General features: G+C 37.1%; 1 non-coding gene across 1 annotated transcript; it reads right to left on the reverse strand.

Moving 5' to 3' along the window:
- Window positions 1-1,531: 1,531 nt before the first annotated feature.
- On the reverse strand, window positions 1,532-1,638 carry LOC121228475 (small nucleolar RNA R71). Its single transcript, XR_005926051.1, has one exon. It is a non-coding gene; the product is annotated as a small nucleolar RNA R71 (small nucleolar RNA).
- Between the last annotated feature and the right edge of the window lie 18,461 nt (window positions 1,639-20,099).

Raw genomic sequence — 20,099 nt, forward strand, 5'->3', positions numbered from 1 at the left:
TTTCTACCGAAGTTTTTGGGTTGCTTTATGTTTTGTTGTTTCTCCAATTTTGAGAAGTTTCCCCCATCATTATAAACTAAATTCCCTAAATACCTAGGGAAGATGAAACTTAAGACGAATTGTATTATCCTTTGAATTATATGATAAATACTTGTTCTTATTCTTAATTATGAGTTTTCATCCTTGCTTTAATATTTCAGGATATTAATTCAGGTTTTGATGTGCTTATTCAGTGGAGTAAAAGTCCCTGTTTAAGATAGATCTTCCATAATTAAGCGGAGTTGCATGCAATCCTAGAGATAGGACAACATAAATCTACCGGATTAGAGTCAAATCTAATAAGGGAATCCATAGATTGAGTTAATGCGACAATGAGGTTTTAATTAGAAAGAGATTTCAATTAATCAACCTAGATTCAGTTCTTTTCAGTCTCGAGAGAGATATTAACATAAACAAGGGATTTTTACGGATTAAGTCAAGTGAATAAATCATCTAGTTCAGAAGTAGTAAGTGAAGTCTAGGTGGATTTTTCCTTGGGTATTGTCTTCTCCATCGGTTTTCCAAAAGTATTTTCCAACTTTTATTTCTGTCGTGTTCTTAGTTAATTAAATAGTTAATTTTAGTTTAAAAACACCCCTTTAATTTTTAGGCTAGATAATAAAAAGATAGTAATTACTAGTACTCTTAGTCCTTGTGGATACGATATTTCTGATCTCACCATAACTATACTACTGTTCGATAGGTGCGCTTGCCTTAGTCGAATTTTTAGTTAGTTTAGCGACCATCAAGTTTTTGGTGCCGTTGCTGGGGACTAAGATATTAGGAATGCTTGAATTTTATTACTTTAGCCATTTTTTTCTTATTTTGATTACAAATTACTGTTTGTTTTAATTTAATTTTTTCTTCTCTTCTAATCTCCATGTTATTTGCTTCTGGAAGGAATCTCTAGTTTATGACTAGAAGGAACCCGTCAAGACTGTTGCTATTTGAAAGTGAGATAGAAAGCACAGCTCATAGAAATCGAAGGGAAATATGGCGAAGCCTACAGTATATAGAGGAAGAGCAAGAGGACGTGACCGATATACCTGAAGAGATGGCCAACAATCCGATTAATCTGCTACCTCCTGTAGTTGCTGCAAATCCAGTAAATCAGAATCCTGCTCCTCGTACTATGTATGATTATGCTAAGCCTACTTTAACAGGAACTGAATCGAGTATTGTTAGACCTGCTGTTTCTGTAAATAATTTTGAACTGAAACCTAACACGATTTAAATGATAGAACAGTTGGTTCAGTTTGATGGTTTGCAGGATGAGGATCCAAACACTCATTTAGCAAATTTTTTGGAATTCTACAACACCTTTAAGATCAATGGCATTTCTGACAATGCCATTCGCCTTCAGTTGTTTCCCTTTTCATTACGAAATAAGGCTAAACAATGGTTGAACTCGTTACCACGAGGGTCAATCACTACTTGGGAACAAATGACCGAAAATTTTTTGCTTAAGTATTTTTCGGTGGCTAAAACAGCTAAATTGAGGAATGATATCTCTTCTTTTGTGCAAATGGATTTAGAAACACTTTACGATGCATGGGAGAGATACAAGGATTTATTAAGAAGGTGCCTTCACAATGGGTTACCTTTATGGTTACAGGTTCAGACCTTCAATAATGGTCTGAACCCCTCAACAAGGCAACTGATTGATGCACCCGCCGGTGGAACATTGAACAACAAAACACCTGAAGAGGCTTACGAATTTATTAAAAAGATGTCGCTAAACAACTATCAGTGGCAAGTCATGAGAACGAAGCTGACAAAAGCAGCCGGTGTTTTCAACCTCGACGCGGTCACTATGCTATCTAACCAGGTAAAACTATTGAATAAAAAAATTGATGGTTTGTATGATTCTACTCAGGTACATCCAGTGATAAGGTGTGATGCAAATAGAGGGATGCACAACACAAACTATCCATCCTTCAATTCCAGCACTAAGGGAGAACAAGTCCACTATATAGGTAACAATTCTAGACCTCAGAATAACCCTTATAGTAACACTTAATGTAGGTTGGAGGAACCATCCCAATTTCTCGTAGGGTGCTCAAGGGAATCAAAGACCACAACACCCTCCAGATTTTCAACAACCACCTTACCAACAGGAGAAAAAGTCAAACCTTGAGGAAATGCTTACAAAATTTATCTCGGTGTCAGAAACTCATTTTTAGAATACCAAGATAGTACTTAAAAATCAGCAAGCATCGATTCAAGGGCTTAAAACTCAAATAGTTCAGCTTGTTAACTTGATCTCTGAACGAACGCAAGGTCGCTTGCCTAGTAATACAGAAACTAACCTAAGAGAGTGACTCCATGCCATCATTGTGCGCGAAAAAGAAGGGTTAGCTGAACCTAAATCTGAAACGAGGCAAGAAGCTATGATAAGATATGGTAACGTTGAGGTGAGTCATGGTACACAAAAGTCAGTAAGAAAAAAATATAAACCTCATGTGCCATACCTCAATGCGACAAGGAAAGACCACACAAACGAACAATTCAGTAAATTCCTTAAACAACTTAAAAAATTACATATTAACTTACCGTTTATTGAATCTGTTACGCAGATGCCAAACACAGTTAAATTTTTAAAGGAGCTTTTAGCAAACAAATGGAAGTTAGATGAGTCATTGCATGTGGAGTTAAATGTAGTTTGCTCAACTATTTTGCAAAACAAGTTACCCAACAAACTGAAAGATTCAGGGAGTTTTACGATTCCTTGTTTAATTGGTAGTTTGAATGTTAATAATGCTTTAGCTAATTTAGGGGCAAGTATTAACGTCATGCCCTGCAAGATGTTTAAGCGGCTAGGACTAGGGAAACCCAAACAAACTAGGATGAGCATACAATTAGCTGATAAAACTATTATATTTCCTAGGGGTATCGTTAAAGATGTGCTTGTTAAAATTGGCAAATTCATATTCACAATTGATTTTGTTGTCTTAGACATGGATGAAGACAGTGACGTACCCTTAATTCTAGGCAGACCCTTTTTAGCAACTGCTAGATCTATCATTGATGTTGGAACATGTGAAATTACACTTCGTGTAAGAGATGACACAATTATTCTCCAAACTCGTGATTCTATTAAAATGTCTAGTGATAGAGATGATATTACAAGTCATTTTGATGTGAGTAACATTACAACTCAACTCTCTATGTAGGAAATTCCTCGCAAAGACGTGATGGAGCCACAGTCAAACTCATTCAATACCAATAGGACGTCTCTTGAAGAACAAAGATTACAGATTGAGGAACTAGATGAATGGTTGACACAAGTTAAGGAGAAACCGATAGTACAAAGGGAACCAAAGTGAATCCATGACGAGCCTACAGATGAAACGAATCAATTTAAGGTTGGGGACAAGGTACTGTTGATGATGTAGACCCTCGTCTTATCAATTCTAAGCTTAATAGAGCAATTCCCTTCATGATACTAAATGTTTCCCATACGGTACAATCGAGGTAAGTTATTCCAAATTCGACACTTTCAAGATAAATAGTACTTGTCTAAAAATGTGTTTTGATAAGATTAATAGCAGGAATGAGGAGTTCCAACTCCTCGACTCTCTATGACCAGGCAAATGAGAGGTAAAGTCGAGCTTAGACTCTAAATAAGTGCTTCTCGAGAGGCAACTCGAACACTAACACAACTAACTAGTTTATTTTATCTATTTTTCATATTTTAATACATGTACTGTAACCCACACGACCAGGACACATGGGCATGTCCTTGACCATGTGGAAACAGCGCTAAAAATTATAAAGTATCGACATACACACGGTCATAAACTCAAGTCACACGGCAGTGCGACACGGCCGTATGAAACCTGGAGCTTACTTTTTTGAATTTTAAATAGGTTAGAGAGCCGCAAGGGAAAGGCCCACGATCGCGTGAGTGGCACGGTCAGACCACACGGGCGTGTGAGATGTTACACGGGTGTGTGGGTGAGCCACACGAGCGTGGGAGAAGCAAGGGACATAAAACACGGTCATGTGAACCACACAGCCTAAAAACATGGGTGTGTCCTAGGCCATGTGACGAATGGCATTCAATGTTTGCAATGAACACGGGCTAAATTCGAGACACACGGGCGTGTCACACGCCTTTTTGGCCCAACAAGGGGCCGTTACACAACTGTGTCACCATAAAAAAAACCTTAGCCCCTTTCTTCATTCTTTTCTCTTCTCCCCCAAACTCCCTCAAACCCTAGCCGTCGCAGCTCTATTCCCCCCTCCATCCAACCACTGTTTGAGCCACCTAGCCTCGCCGTGTACTTTTCAACCCTTTGCACATACACTTTCATCCCATTTTATTCTCATTTCTCACTTATCCCTTCACCACTAACCAACATCGCCTCAAGCTTCCATCCCCACAACCCATCCCCACCACCGCACGCTTATCTCTTCCCCTTGTCACCTCTATCACCATCACAGAGTCACCGCTGCAATGCTCCCTGTAACATCCTGATTTTCGGGTTTTTCGCGATTCTTGATATTTTACGTAAGTTTCTAAAATTTGTTATGTGATTATGGAATTCATAATTTGGGTATGTAAATGGGCTTATGGAAGGCCCATGACTTGGCCAAAACCCGGTAGGTTTTTTTAAAATTTTAGACTTAGAAGTTAGGGGTTTTGGCGAGGTGCCCTTATATAAAGTTGTGGGTAAAGTGTATCACAAAAAGAGCCTTGGTAAAGTGGCAAGGGTGATGCCACTAAGCTCCAAAAAAGTGGCGTGTGGAGCATAGAGGAAGGCCTGGGTTCGATTCCCTGGAATGGCAAAGGTAATGTTATTTTTATGCTTGTGTATGCTAGAGTTTAAAACTGGATGGAACTCTATGGGAGAGAGTTTAAAATAGTCAAGATGCATGGATTAAGGAGGGATAAGGGGAGAGATTTTAGGGATTTGAGAAAGGGATAGAGCCTAGCCGATTTGAAGGGATTAGAGAGGGGATTTCGGCAGAGGGGTATTAGGTTAGCAATTTCGGCATTAGGGTCTTAGCTGTGCCGTTTTCTCTTTTGTTTTAGTTTTTCTCTTCTTTCTTCTTCCCTAGCCGTATCTACCATCTTTCCTCTTATCTTTTCTCCCTTTTCTTTTTCAAAAACCAGCCCATTACTTTCCTCTACTCATTTATTATTTCTTTCCTTAATCTCTACTTCTGCCGAAATACCGCAAAAGCCGAAATCAGTGAAGATAGGGGGTGCCGATTCTTTGTGACCAGCAACCTTTTCCTTCCTTTTCAATTGTTTGCATTCAATTCCTTTACCTTTTAGGCATCCGGATTCAAGAGGAGTAAGACTGCGGTAAGTACTCGAACTCTAAACAATTCCTAGAGTAACTTTTGGCCAAAAGCCGAAACCCCTCTAGTTTAGGGAGGTGGCCGAATGTGGGTATAGGCCTTATGGGGTCTTCTTTTAATATTTTTGTGGTTTATTTAGTGGAGGAGCAGTAAGGTGTTGTGTCGAATTGGAGTAGCTTGGATCACCGGAGTGGCTAGACCTAGTCATCAATCGCGACAAAGGTAAGATTCCTAAGGCCATTATGGATGGTGGCCGAATGTGTAAGTATTAATATTAGATGACTTTTGGTTTAGTTCAATTATGGGAAGCTGATTATTAATGATGGATTATAGGAGAAATCGTGTAGGAGATCTCGTCGAGGAATATCACCAAACAGGTGTGTAACGAACGCTTTTTCATAGCTTAAAGCGATAAATGCTGAAAAGCCGAAATGCCGAAATTCAGGCATTTCGAGGACTTGTGAGCAAGCGAACACTCACTAGTTAGTTAGAATCGATGAGATGATGATCAGGAACAATGGAAACGGTAAGAATGTGATTTTTGGCGTTCTCGATAAGTTGGGCCTCGAGGGGCCGAAGTGGGGCCCATTGGGCTTTCGGGCCAATTTGGGTAAAATTGGTAGAAAAGGAGAACCTGTTAAATTGCGCATCGTGACTGATAAAACCATTACGGAATATAGGCTAAATGGGCCTAGATGACGAAATTGGCTAAGTAGGGCCCATTAGGGGTTTTTAGGCCCAATAACTCGATTTCGCTAAAAATGGGCCAGAATCACTGTTTGCACCCATGAATTGTTAGTAACCATTAATGAACATGGAAACCCTAATTTTCAATAAAATTACGATATTACCCTTATAATATGAAAATGACCGTTTTGCCCCTAGGTAAAAATGACCATTATACCCCTAGGGTTTATGTATGATTTTAATACATGGGATTTTGATAAACATGGTATGTATGATATGCACATGACATGTATGATATGCACATGATGTATTCATAAATGCATTGGGTTGGGTTTTTATATGAATGGAGGAAGTGAAAAAGGGCTTATGCCCCAGTTATTAAAGGGCTTATGCCCCAGTTATCAAAAGGGCTTATGCTCTAGTTATCAAAAGGGCTTACGCCCCAGTTATTAAAGGGCTTATGCCCCAGTTATAAAAAGGGCTTTTGCCCCAGTTATTAAAAGAGGCAAGGCCTCCAGTTATATGATAAAGCAGCTAAACTGCCAGTGGAGAGTTATGGCGGGGTGGGTCGAGTTAATCCCCACATGGTGTGTTGGTTGGTACGGGTGGAGAGTAGCGGATGGTGGGTTGAGTAGTCTCCCCAAATGGGTTTGCATTCTTTCATTGACATTATATGTGATATTGAAATGGGCCTATGGGCCATATCGTTTACAGTAAAGGCTTCGGCCCAGTAATATGAAATTTGAAAAGGCTTCGGCCCAGTGTTATGAAATATGAAATATGAAAAGGGCTATGGCCCAGTGCATGTTTGAGATTGGATTTGGGCTTAGACCCAACAGGCTATTATTGTTTTGGGCTCTGAAAGGGGCTTGTTGCACACTGAGTTTCCAAACTCACCCCCTTTCCTTAACCTTATAGGTGAGCCTTGATGTGGGGACTTGGGCCGGAGGGGATTTAGAGTGGCCACGGTGATCGCTTTTGGACCTTTAAATAAGCGTTGGTTTTCATTTAATTTCCTTTAATTATTATTTATTTTTGGGTTGGAATAAGGCCATTTTTAACTTTTCTTTTATTTCATCTCGGGATTATTTTATTTTTAATAACTTCAAACCTGGTTGATAATTGTTCAAATGGGCTAGACTTAGGACGTGTTTTCAAAGCGATACTTGTTTTCAAAATATCTCAACACCACGATTAATCGATTTATCAAAGACGTCCACCTAAACAAATTTAAACTCGATATAACAAAGTGTGGCTATGGTTGTGGGCATGTCTAGGATTGGATCCAATCAAAGAGCCTGGTACTTAAGCAGCCTTGTAGCACCCCGAGCTCATGGCCGTTAACGGAAATCGAACACGAGGTGTTACCGACTAACTTCATTTATTTCCCCCTATATTTTTTTTTGTTCTAGGCAAGCTGGCTACTATATCGTGGTCACTTTAAAAATCATATTTTGAGTTCTGAAACTCAAAATCCAATTCTGTAAATTTTCCCCAAAACTAGACTCATATATCTATATGGTGGAATTTTTGTAGAATTTTTTGTTGGGCAAATTAGTACAGTTTATTTGTTAAAGTTTCCCCTGTTTCAAGGTTCGACTACACTGACCTCTATACCTTACGATTTAAATGTCTCCCTGTAAAGAGCTTCAATGCCTATGCCGTTTGTCTCTAAAGAAACTATACTCGATAAAGAATCTGTACATATAAGGCACGACCTCTAATTATCTCGATAAAATTTACGGTGAATTTTCTAAGTCATAACAGGGGATCCAGAAATCACTCTCGCACTGTTCACAAGAATTTAATTATCTCCTAACATAAAGTTCATATGGTCGTTTCGTTTCTTCCATATGAAAATAGACTCATCAAGCTTCGATTACCTAATTTATTCATTATTTAATTCCATTTCTACTATTTTTAGTTATTTTTTAATCTTACAACACTGCTTCTGTCAGCATCTGTTACTAAAGCAGACTATGCCTATTTCGTGATCTTTCCTTGATCTAACTAATAATTCATCATACATGTCACAATTTATGACCATGACTAGCCATGCCAAAGACTAATCATCACCGAGCATCTCCCCACTACACTATTACCAAATCATGAATTTAACACCGAAAATAAATTAGCCATGACATATGCGTAATAATCGAGTAGACCTCAACCAATACTCAACCACAACCGAATTACCAAGACTTGTGACCAAGCATCATAGAACCAAATCCAAACGAACATTTATGCCATTTTCGCATGGCTAAAAGTTAAGATACCAAATTTCAAACAAAACATAATAGCCTATACATGCCGAAATGTTCTCCTAGACCAACTAAGAAGAAAGTACCAAAAGTTGCTAGCCGGTGTGATGACTTCGATGACGGTCCCGAGTACGCAAAAAGTCGAGTCCAAGAAACCTAAAATAGGTGACAAGCAAACACCGAATGAGTATATAACTCAGTAAGTCATAAGCATTACACTACCATCCATTAGTAAAATTTTCACAAGAGGAAACAACGAAATGAGGCTAAGTACTCCATCCATACCGAACTATGCCATAGTTTCTTAGACCTTACGATTCAATCTCATTCCAAGTCCTACATTGACATTTCATACGCTATTCAATAGAATAATTGAGGCATTTCCATACATCATTTTATTTTCGTTACAATCATACAACTAAACGAACTTTCACCTATTCCACGATGAACCTTATGTACGTGACTTCAATTATAATCATCACATAGGTTCAAAACTTACCACGCTCAACTCCAAATATAAACATAGCATCTGTTAGCCATGAACTCAAGGTACTTACCCTTTCTGCTGTCCGAAATCAACTCGGTAAGGTCGCACCCTTAATATAAATAATTGATAGAAAAAATATATATATAGTGGGTTCGCGCACATAGTGCTTAATAATCAACCACGCACACTTAGTGCCATGTACTTTAAACTCGCACACTTAGTGCCATGCATTTCAAGCCCGCACACTTAGTGCCAATCTCACAACCATGAACACTTATTGCTCGCACACTTAGTGCCGAAAACCAACCACTCTATACGCTTCACTGCCTTTTTACATTCGACAATTTCATCTCTACATACATATACATTTGTATACATTTCATCTCATTAAACACAATTGCATAGGTATTACGATCATTTAAATCAATACCAACTATATGCTTAATGACTTACCTTGTGTTGGGTAAAATAATTCCAAGTCGGCTACTCAATGACCTTCGATTTCCCCTTGTTGGACGCCTCTCCTTTAGGATCTTGAGCTTAAACAAATAAATTACCTCATTCAACCGCTTTGCTACATATATTGGTATTCACATTTTAATGATTTTATGACATATGGAACGGCATGGTAAAATTTTTATCTTGCTACCTCATGTTCTTAGCTATTCGGCTAATAACCTTATGCAATTACCATACTTTCAATAATCTAATCACACATGCATATGCATACTTGGACATTCGGCAATCACCTTGCTAATTTTAAACTCAACATCACATAAGCTCCCAAGTGATGGCCGAATATGTATATCTATACTATCACCTATAATTCATCAAATCACAAAATTTCATCTCATGAACACTTGACCCATTTTTACCCCATATGGCCGAATGTGCAAGATTAAATTCAACACCACCTATGTACTTAATTAGGTGGCCGAATATACCAAGTTAGACTTGACATTATACGTCACAAGAACTCTAATTTAATTTGTCAATTGCTTGGCCAAGAACTCACAAGTGCCTTATCTACAACCTATTCGGCCTTACTACTTAATCTTAGCCTTTCATACACTTATCTCTATTGTTTTAGAAGGCCGAATCCTTATGTGTTCCAACATCTAGCTTACTCAATTCAACACATCAAAACGACATTTAGGCCGATTTTGCTAGCACACAAGCCTTTGACCGAATGTCCTTGACCTCTAGTCACCTAAATTTTTATTCTTTAAAACTCATCCAAGACCACATTCGGCACCTCCAACCAATAATTTAGATATTCTCAAGTTCATTCACACGTACAATTATATATCACATTAAGCATTAATCATTTTGCAACATGAATTCTATAGCATGGCCGAATACTCATGCACATACACACATAACAACAAGAACTCAATGACACAAAAATGCCCTTCCAAAGTACATACATACCCATACATACGGCAACTTCCATTCTTTTCTCCCAACAATGAATCCATGAATTTTGCCATGGGTTAACTAGACTATACCCATATCAACCAAATCTCAATATCAATTAGAATAAAAATCACAATGCATACCTTTCCATTGAAATAGCCATGGCCGAATGCCTTGGTTTCTTTTTTTTCAATCTTTCGTTTCTCAATTTCTGCAAATGAAGAAGATGAAAGATGAGCCTTCCTTCACCTTCGTTTTCTTTACTCACGGCAATTGTAACAAGGAAAAAGGATGAACACTCCTTCTTCCTCCCTTATTTTATTCATCTTTTTCCTTTTTAATTCCTTTCTTTAATTTATTTTAATTTACTTACCAATATTAAATAATAAACAACATAAACTTGGAGGAATGGAACCATGCTTGGCCGGCCACTTAACATGAATTGGGCACCTTGACATGCAAACCCAAACTTTCCTATTTTAATACTATTTGGTCCTTACTTATTTACCTATCATAATTTTCTAAGTCTTTCAACTAGATCCTTTCAAGCAAAAATTCACATTCCTAAGATAAAATCAAAACATCAAATTTTTATACAAGTACTAACACACATATAAGATATGCAAATAAAATTTTAACTAAATTTTATGACTCGGTTTTGTGGTCCCGAAACCACATTCCGACTAGGGTCAAATTAAGGCTGTCACAAGCCTTCATGGCTCACCTCCTCTATCTCGGATACCTACCTGGTGCCCAGCTCCCATTCACTTTGTTAGCTTAACAAAAGTCGATTTTTAAAACACTAAAACGGAACGTGGTTTTCAACTCCAATGTTGCACGTCAGATTCGCATAACGTCTGGACCGAGTTTGGGTGTTACATTCCACCTTGAGAGATATATCTGAGCGACTGACTTGCTTTGAGTAGCGTATTTTGAGCGGTTCGACAGCATCGATGCCACTCTTCGATAGATTTTCGACCACCTTCACATCTCTCTTTCGGTACCGTCGACCCACGAGGCATCCAATAATGAGGACCTTTGAGTCCATTTATTTTCTTATTTTTTAATTTTCTTTTATTTATTTTAAAGAATTATGTTTTATATTTTATGTTTATCTTTATGGTTATTATCGAGTAATCCCTTTATTTTCTTCCACAATTGTGTTTATTTTCTTATTAGTAACTCAGAATCATGCCTTTCATTGGCTTTATCTACAATTCTAGCTTTTTCTATTCCAAGGATTTCGTCCAAATATTCAGGGCAGTTTCGGTTCTTTCCCTCTCTTCTGATATTATGCTTATATTGTTATTATCTATCTTTGTACATTGAGGACAATGTACATCTTAAGTGTGGGGAGGTTATTTATATGATTATCAGAAAATCCCTGAATTTCTATCTCGTTCTTAAGTAATTTTCTCATATTACTATTAGAATGAATTTTGATTGACTTATTATTTTTATTTATATATTTTGGATTAAATCATAGGTAATCGTGCATTGATTTTTAAGCTTTAAGACATTAGTGAATCAAGCATGATAAGTTGATTTTTGAGAAATAAAAATTTTTAGGTTGTTTCTCCAAATTTAGGTATTATCTTAAAGTTTGAAATTCACAAGATTGACATCAAAAGCCATAAATTTTGTGAGATTTTGAGCCTTTAGAGCATATATCCCTTCTTGCTCACTTCTATTGTTGCTTATGAGTTTGTCAATACTGATTTGTTATTCTAGAACTTGCTTCCATTATACATGTCGAGACCATACCTTTAATTTGATATACTGAGATGATAAAGACACTCATGTTTTAACCCACTCACTCTCTAAAATGCCTACCTTCATAATTAACCCTTAGTGAACCCCCTTGAGCTTATAACCTCCCTCTTAATTCACCTTTAACATTAACCCATTAACCTCTTTTTTATTCCTTGAGAATTTTCCCTGTTTAATTTGATCCTCATTTTGTCGAGATTTGATTTGAATTATTGCCTTGCTATGTTTTCCTATTCAATTAGTAGTTCTAAATATTTGACTTGTTCTTATTTTTAACAAAAAAAATGTATATATATTTATGTTGATTCTTATTAGTTCTTTGTTATGAGCTAAGTATTTAATTCCATATTCTGAGAAGAAGCTCATGTTTCTCGTTAATAAATTCAATTGTTGTAATTATTTAGTGTTAGTTTTTCTAGCTAGGTAATTTATCAATTCAATCTCGATTCTAACCTTCTTTTTCAGCCTTTATCCACACCTTTAACCCAAACCACATTACAACCCTGTTAAAGACCTTTTGATTTATGTATCATCTCATTTAAAGTGGTGGAGATTTGATTTTCATGCAAGCCTATGGTAATAACTTTTCATGTTTGACTAATTGAACGCTTGTTTTTCAACCTTAAACACCTTGAGTGATTTGAGAAAATCTTTAGTGAGGATGCCAGCTCTGTGTGATTTTGAATTAAAGGTAAATACTTAGATAAAGGGAAATACCTATGTTTTCGTGATAAAATGCTCAACTTGGATTGTTTGAAAATTTGATGATCTTTTAGTTAAACTCTCAATGTATGATTACTTGTGGATTACTTCGAAACATTATTGATGAGAATTATAAGTTGAGAAGAATTTATTTTAATTGTGAGTTGAGGATTTTGCTTGAGGACAAGCAAATGCTTAAGTGTGGGGATATTTGATAAACCATAATATATACATATTTTTATCCGATGCTTGGCATATTTTTGGATGAATTATAACAAGATTTAGTGAATTTGATGCTCCTAATGCATTAATTTCATTTTTTATATCCAGATGAGCATAGGAAAGCGAAAAGTGTAAGAAAAAGGCTAAAAACAGACAAAATAGGTTTATTCAGTGCTACACACAGCCTAGACACTTCCACACGGGTAATCCACACGTCCGTGTCAGACACACGGGAAGACCACACGTCCATGTATCATGGCCGTGTCGACTTAAAACCATATCAGAATTGCACATGGCTTGAGCACCTTCACATGGGCGTGGCACACGGCCGTGTCCCTGTCGAGCCCAATTTAATTCTATTCGAAAACGGCTAATTTTGGGCTATTTTGGGCTTTCCAAAGTCTATATAAACACCCTAGAAGAGGATCAAAAGGGCGAGACAGAGAGGAGAAGGCAAAAAATACTCGAAGACAGCCATTGGAATCAACTTGGAAGCAGGATTGACTTTAAGATTGAAGATCTCCATTCAATTTTTACCGAAGTTTTTGGGTTTCTTTATGTTTTGTTGTTTTTCCAATTTTGAGATGTTTTGCCCCATCATTATGAACTAAATTCCCTAAATACCTAAGGAAGATGAAACTTAAGATGAATCGTATTATCGTTTGAATTATATGATAAATACTTGTTCTTATTCCTAATTATGAGTTTTCATACTTGCTTTAAGCGGAGTTGCATGCAATCCTAGAGATAGGACAACATAAATCTGTCGGATTAGAGTCAAATCTAATAAGGGAATCCATAGATCGAGTTAATGCGACAATAGGGGTTTTAATTAGAAAGAGATTTCAATTAATCAACCTAGAGTCAGTTGTTTTTAGTCTCAAGAGAGACATTACCATAAACTAGGGATTTCTACGGATTAAGTCAAGTGAATAAATCGTCTAGTTCAGAAGTAGTAAGTGAAGTCTAGGTGGATTCTTCCTTGGGTATTGTCTTCTCCATCGGTTTTCCAAAAGTATTTTCCAACTTTTATTTCTGTTGTATTCTTAGTTAATTAAATAGTTAATTTTAGTTTAAAACACCCCTTTAATTCTTAGGCTAGATAATAAAAGATAGTAATTACTAGTACTTTTAGTTCTTGTGGATACGATATTTTCGGTCTCACCATAACTATACTACTGTTCGATAGGTGCACTTACCTTAGTCGAATTTTTAGTCAGTTTAGCAACCATCATTCACACAGCCTAGCTCAATATTTACCGCACTTGGTGCGATTTCTCTGTGTAGGGCCACAAGCCCATTGGGCCCACATGGCCCAATTCGGCCCAGTATGGTCCACTGGCGCATGAGAACGCTCATGGCCATCTCGTCGACCGGACGACCATGTTTCGCAACACGACCCGTCACACGGGCGCCCAAATGCCCGTGTGGTGTCAACCACCCACTTTCTGTCTTTTCAGCCTTTTGGCTTTTTGACTTTTTAGCCTTTGCAGTTTCACATCAATCGCTAGTGTTCACACACCTGTAATGGAACTGTTGTCTCAACCCTCTGAGAACAAAGCACCTATGATTCATAACGATCCACCATTAGCCACATTCATGGTAACTCCCAAACCAAAATATTGAAATCACTTTAAATGATTTATTGCTACTTACCAAGCCACCCATTGCTGAGCCCTTCTTGTTCACCACACGAACTCCCTCCAAAGCTTTAACCACATGAGTGACCGTAGGTCATACTGCAAAAGGAAAATTGACCCAACTCCCTTAATCATGGAAATTGTGCCCCAATAATCGGCCTAGACTCAATTCTAAATGCCCAAGTACCTAAAGTGATGTTCAGTTTTAGTAATAGAAAAGATAGCTCAATAGAAAGGAGAGGAAGAGATGAGTCAGCTACAATCAGAGAAGAGTAATTAGGGTTCAACTTGAAGAGAGCAAAATATAAGGGTTCGGCCTCACAACAAAAGGGCAAAGAAGAAACGTTGGGGAAAGAAGTGTACTCAAGCAATAGGCCAAATTGAGAAGAGGGGGAGACCAAAATTCATAGAAAAGAAAAGAAGAAGATAGGGGACAGTAGAAATTGGCCAAGATTAAAGGAAAATTTTGTAGTACACTTGGGGACCTTTTGAGGAACTACTCGAAACCAAAAGAAGGAAAACACAAAACACATAGTTGAAAAACCAGAAAAGTGAGGGGAGAGAATTCGGCACTTGGCTAGACTATGACCAAAATTGGCATAGTGGAGACTCTCATTTTTGGCCAACTAGTCCCTCTTCCCCACTCCTTGATCCACTCCCCCTATCTCACCACAAATCTCTCCACTTGACTAATTCAAACTCCCCTCCTCTTATAAGTGTTTCAGTCAACCACTACTACCTCCCTAAAGCAAGCAGTAAAAATAATCTCCCCTATGCACAAGCAGGGATTCGAACCTCAAGCTCCTTGCACACACCACATGCCACCTACCACTAGGCTAGCATGCTCACCTTGTCATGTTCTACACACATTAATTTAAAAGCCTACTAGCAACCTACAAGGGTTTATTCAAATAAATACCAAAATATAAGCTCAAGCCAGGACTTGGACCTATAGCTACACAGACACTCCCAGAGCATTAGGCCACTAAGTCAGACATACATCCATGTCTCATTTATGCCAAATAATCTTAACAGGGTTTTTGGGATTTGGGGCGTTACAACCATATTCATTCCTTACTTCTCGGCTTGATAAATGATCAGCCACTTGATTTTCTGTGCCCTTCCTATCTTTAATCTCCAGATTGAATTCCTGCAGTAGCAATATCCATCAAATTAATCAGGGTTTAGCATCTTTCTTGTTCACCAAGTACTTAATAGTAGAGTGGTCCATATACACCATGACTTTAGTGCCCATGATATAAGCTCTGAATTTGTTGAAGGCAAATACTACAGCTAACAACTCCTTACCAATGGTGGTGTAATTTAGCTATGAATCTGTCAGTATATGGTTGGTATAATATATAGCATGAAATACCTTAATTTTTCTTTGTCCCAAGAACGCTCCTATGGCAAAGTCACTTGCATCACACATCAGTTCAAATGGTAGGGTCCAATCTGGTGCAGTGACTATTGGTGTTGTATTCAGTTGCTTCTTAAGTTCCTCAAATGCTTGCAAGCATGGCCCATCAAAATTAAAAGCTTTGTTCTATTCCAATAATGTGCAAAGAGGTTTGGATATTTTGGAAAAATCTTTTATAAATTGATGGTAGAATCCTGCATGATCGAAGAAGCTTCGAATACCTTTTGCTAAAGTAGGTGTTGGCAATTTCTCAATAACTTTAATCTTGGCTTTGTCAATGGTAATTCCTTGCTGTGAAATTGTATGTCCTAGAACAATGCCCTCACAGACCATGAAGTGACATTTTTCCCAATTCATCACAGGATGAGTTTCTTAACATCGACAAAGAACTAACTCTAGATTTTGCAAATAGTCTTCAAATGTATTGCCAAAATCATCCATAAAGATTTTTAAGAACTTCTCTACCATGTTTGAAAATATTGCCATTATACAACATTGAAAAATTGCATAGGCATTGCATAATCTAAATGGCATTCTTTGAGATGCAAAAGTTCCATATAGATATGTGAATGTGGTCTTTTCTTAATCAGCAAAAGCTATGGCAATTTGATTGTACCTTGAATATCCATCCAGAAAGCAGTAAAATACTTTCCCTACTTGTCCATCCAACATTTGATCGATAAATGGTAAAGAGAAATGACCTTTCCTTGTTGATTTGTTGAGTTTTTGATGATCCATACAAACCCTCCATCATGTGACAGTACGAGTAGGAATAAGTTCGTTGTTATCGTTGCTTACCACAATGACACCTTTTTTCGATACACACTGAATAGGGCTCACCCAAGAACTATCAGAAATTGGGTGTATGATTTCAATATGTAGCCATCTGATAATCTCCTTTTTCACCACTTTCATCATTATATGATTCAGTCTCCTTTGCTACTTAATAGATTTGCCATGGAAATCCTCTAATATTATCTTGTGCATGCAAATTGTTAGATTGATTCATGTGATATCTACAATTGACCACCCCAAGGCTTTCTTAGATTTCCTTAAAACTTCCAACAATTAAGGTTTCAATTCCTATGATATTTGTAGTTAACTCAGCAGAGATGACTACTGGCAATGTGTTGTTATCTCCCGGATACGCGTACTTCAAATGTACTAGTAAAGGCTTTAATTCTAGTATAGGGGGATCTTTTATGGATGGTCGATACGATTTAAACGAATGAAAAGATAGATTTAATTATTCAAAACTTCTCCTTAATCCATTTTAGATTTGCTAAACTTCTATCTGTTTATCAAGATCTTTAATTATGTTTGCGTTAATTAACTCACATACAAGTGCATCAATTTTTGAATTGTTAGAACAAAACTTTTCAATTTTTTCTTGAAATGTTGTAACAATAATCTCAATAGCATGGCATTCTTCATCAGTATCTACACACTTCATAGCATCAAAGACATTACAAGTTAATTGTTGATCATTAGTTCTCTTAGTTAATCCACCTTTTTGGACATCAATTAATGTTTTACCTCTTGCTAAGAATGGTCTCCCAAGTATGATTGGTGCTTCTTTATCAACCTCACATTCTAGAATAATAAAATCTACTAGAAAATAAATTTATCAACTCTTGCCAACACATCCTCGATTTTACCTTCTAGATGTGCATAGGATCTATCAACTAATAGTAGTGTGACAGTTGTGGGCATTATTATCCTTTCCTATTCCTAGCTTCCTTAAAAGACATAGGCATTAGATTTATGCTTGTAGCTAAATCACATGATGCTTTGCCTACCTAGTTATTCCTAATGGAGTAAGGTACAGTAAAACTCCCGGGATCCTTCAGTTTTGGTGGCATTTTTTTCTAAACATCCTGCTTAGATTTTTGGAAGCGCTGAAGGAACGGTGGTGCTGGTCTCCCGTCCATTTGTTGATATTATTTTGTCATGGCATTTTTATCGGTAATTCAAGTTTCTTCTACTTTAGCATTTTTTGGTTGCTCCCCTACTAATTCAAAATTTTGCAAAAGTTGAAATTCTTTATTCAGTAATGTAACACCCCAATCCCGTATCCGTCGCCGGAATAGATAAAGGGGCATTACTAGTCTTGAAACTCATATCAGAACAGTAAATTTTTTTTTTGAACATTCCTTTAGATAAGTACTAAAGACAGTCAGGGATACAATTTAAAGTTCCATAAGTACACATTCAAAAGATGCCATTTTCGCATGGCTTATATACATTAACCAAAATATCCTCTCATTACTAGTCTATTCTATACATGCCATAAGATAATCCAAAACGTAGCAGTACCAAACAGTGGATAGTGATAGTGTGACTAGTTGCTGATGATCCCCGAGCCTGTAGCTTCCAAATGAGATCTATAAAACAAAGGAAACAGAGTAAACGGAGTAAGCATTACAATGCTTAGTAAGTTTTAAGCAGCGTCAACAGATAACAATCAAATTATAACATAGTTGTTCGTATTTTTATTTCACTCTTCCTTCGGGCATACCATCCCTTTTCCGAATATGCACATCTCATCATATACAATAGGCAGATAAACTTTCACATAAAAGTGAGCTCATGTGACATAGATATATCGTATGATTTCACATAACCTCTCACACTGATCCGATGTCACATAATCATAGGAATAGTCTCATAGATTGCTCTCGTATGCATCACATAACTACCTTATGATTTAGTTCAAATCAAGCTCACATATAAACTTGGAGTACATACCTGTTTAACCTTACGCATTGAATATATTTATAAGCAATTCTTATTACGAAGTCTTATAGCTTTAACCTCTACTCGGATTATCGGCGAGACCTTTAGCTCGGACGAAATCTCCACACGAAGTTATCGGGTCTTACCCGGACAAAATCTCCACACGTAGTCATCGGGTCTTACCCAGGCAAAATCTCCACACGTAGTCATCGGGTCTTACCCAGACATACTCTCCACACGTAGTCATCGGGTCTCACCCGGAATATATTTCCAAGTTTCATGTACATTTAATCACATGTTACAACATTCACATCGACTGTCATATTTGTAATTCATTTGCCTCATCAAATATCTAATAATACACCCCTTTCACATTTGGTCGTTCGGCCACAATATACGCACATCGCCTACATATTTCACACTAGCCATTCGGCTTTACCACATATATGCATGTTCATATTCACCACATTGGCCATTCGGCCTTATCACACATATGCATGCTCACATTCATCACATTGGCCATTCGGCCTTATCATATATATGCATGCTCACATTCATCACATTGGCCATTCGGCCTCATCACATATATACATGTTCACATTCATCACATAGGCCATTCGGCCTTATCACATATATGCATGCTCACATTCATCACATTGGTCATTCGGCCTTATCACATATATACATGTTCATATTCACCACATTGGCCATTCAGCCTTATCACACATATGCATGCTCACATTCATCACATTGGCCATTCGGCCTTATCACATATATACACATTCACATTCATCACATAAAATCCTAAATCAAAATATAAATTTTCATGTATTCACATCACAATTATCCAAATATACTTCACATACCACATATACTATCATGTATACACTTTGTCTTGGCCGAATCTACACCAATCATTTTCCAATGAATAATTCAATTTCACGCCATGCTATCATTTCATATTCGAATACTCATAAACTTACAATTTCACAAATTTTAATATCGAAGATCCGTCTAGCACTCATATATCGTTTTACAATATCACGATTTAGAATTCACGTATGGGTTTAATCAATAGCTTATGAGCAACTAAAACAAGTTTTATCCATATTTACAACAAAATCACATATTCACTACGAGCTGTTTTCCTGAGCAATAGTCACTAAATTATTTATAACTGGAGCTACAAAACTCCAAATCACTTGCCGTTAGTTTTCCCTGAATATAGACTCGTATATCTTCCATCCATAAAATTTCCAGAATTTTAGGTTTTGCCAATCAGTACCAGATTCTTCTTAAAGTTTCCCCTGTTTCACTGTTTGACTAATCTGACCACTCTTCACTACGAATCAAATTTTTCATTGTACAGAATTCATAATGTGTTCTATTTGATTTCATTTGAAACTAGA

Source organism: Gossypium hirsutum, chromosome A04 (genome assembly GCF_007990345.1).
Source record: "Gossypium hirsutum isolate 1008001.06 chromosome A04, Gossypium_hirsutum_v2.1, whole genome shotgun sequence".
Classification (NCBI taxonomy): Eukaryota; Viridiplantae; Streptophyta; class Magnoliopsida; order Malvales; family Malvaceae; genus Gossypium; species Gossypium hirsutum.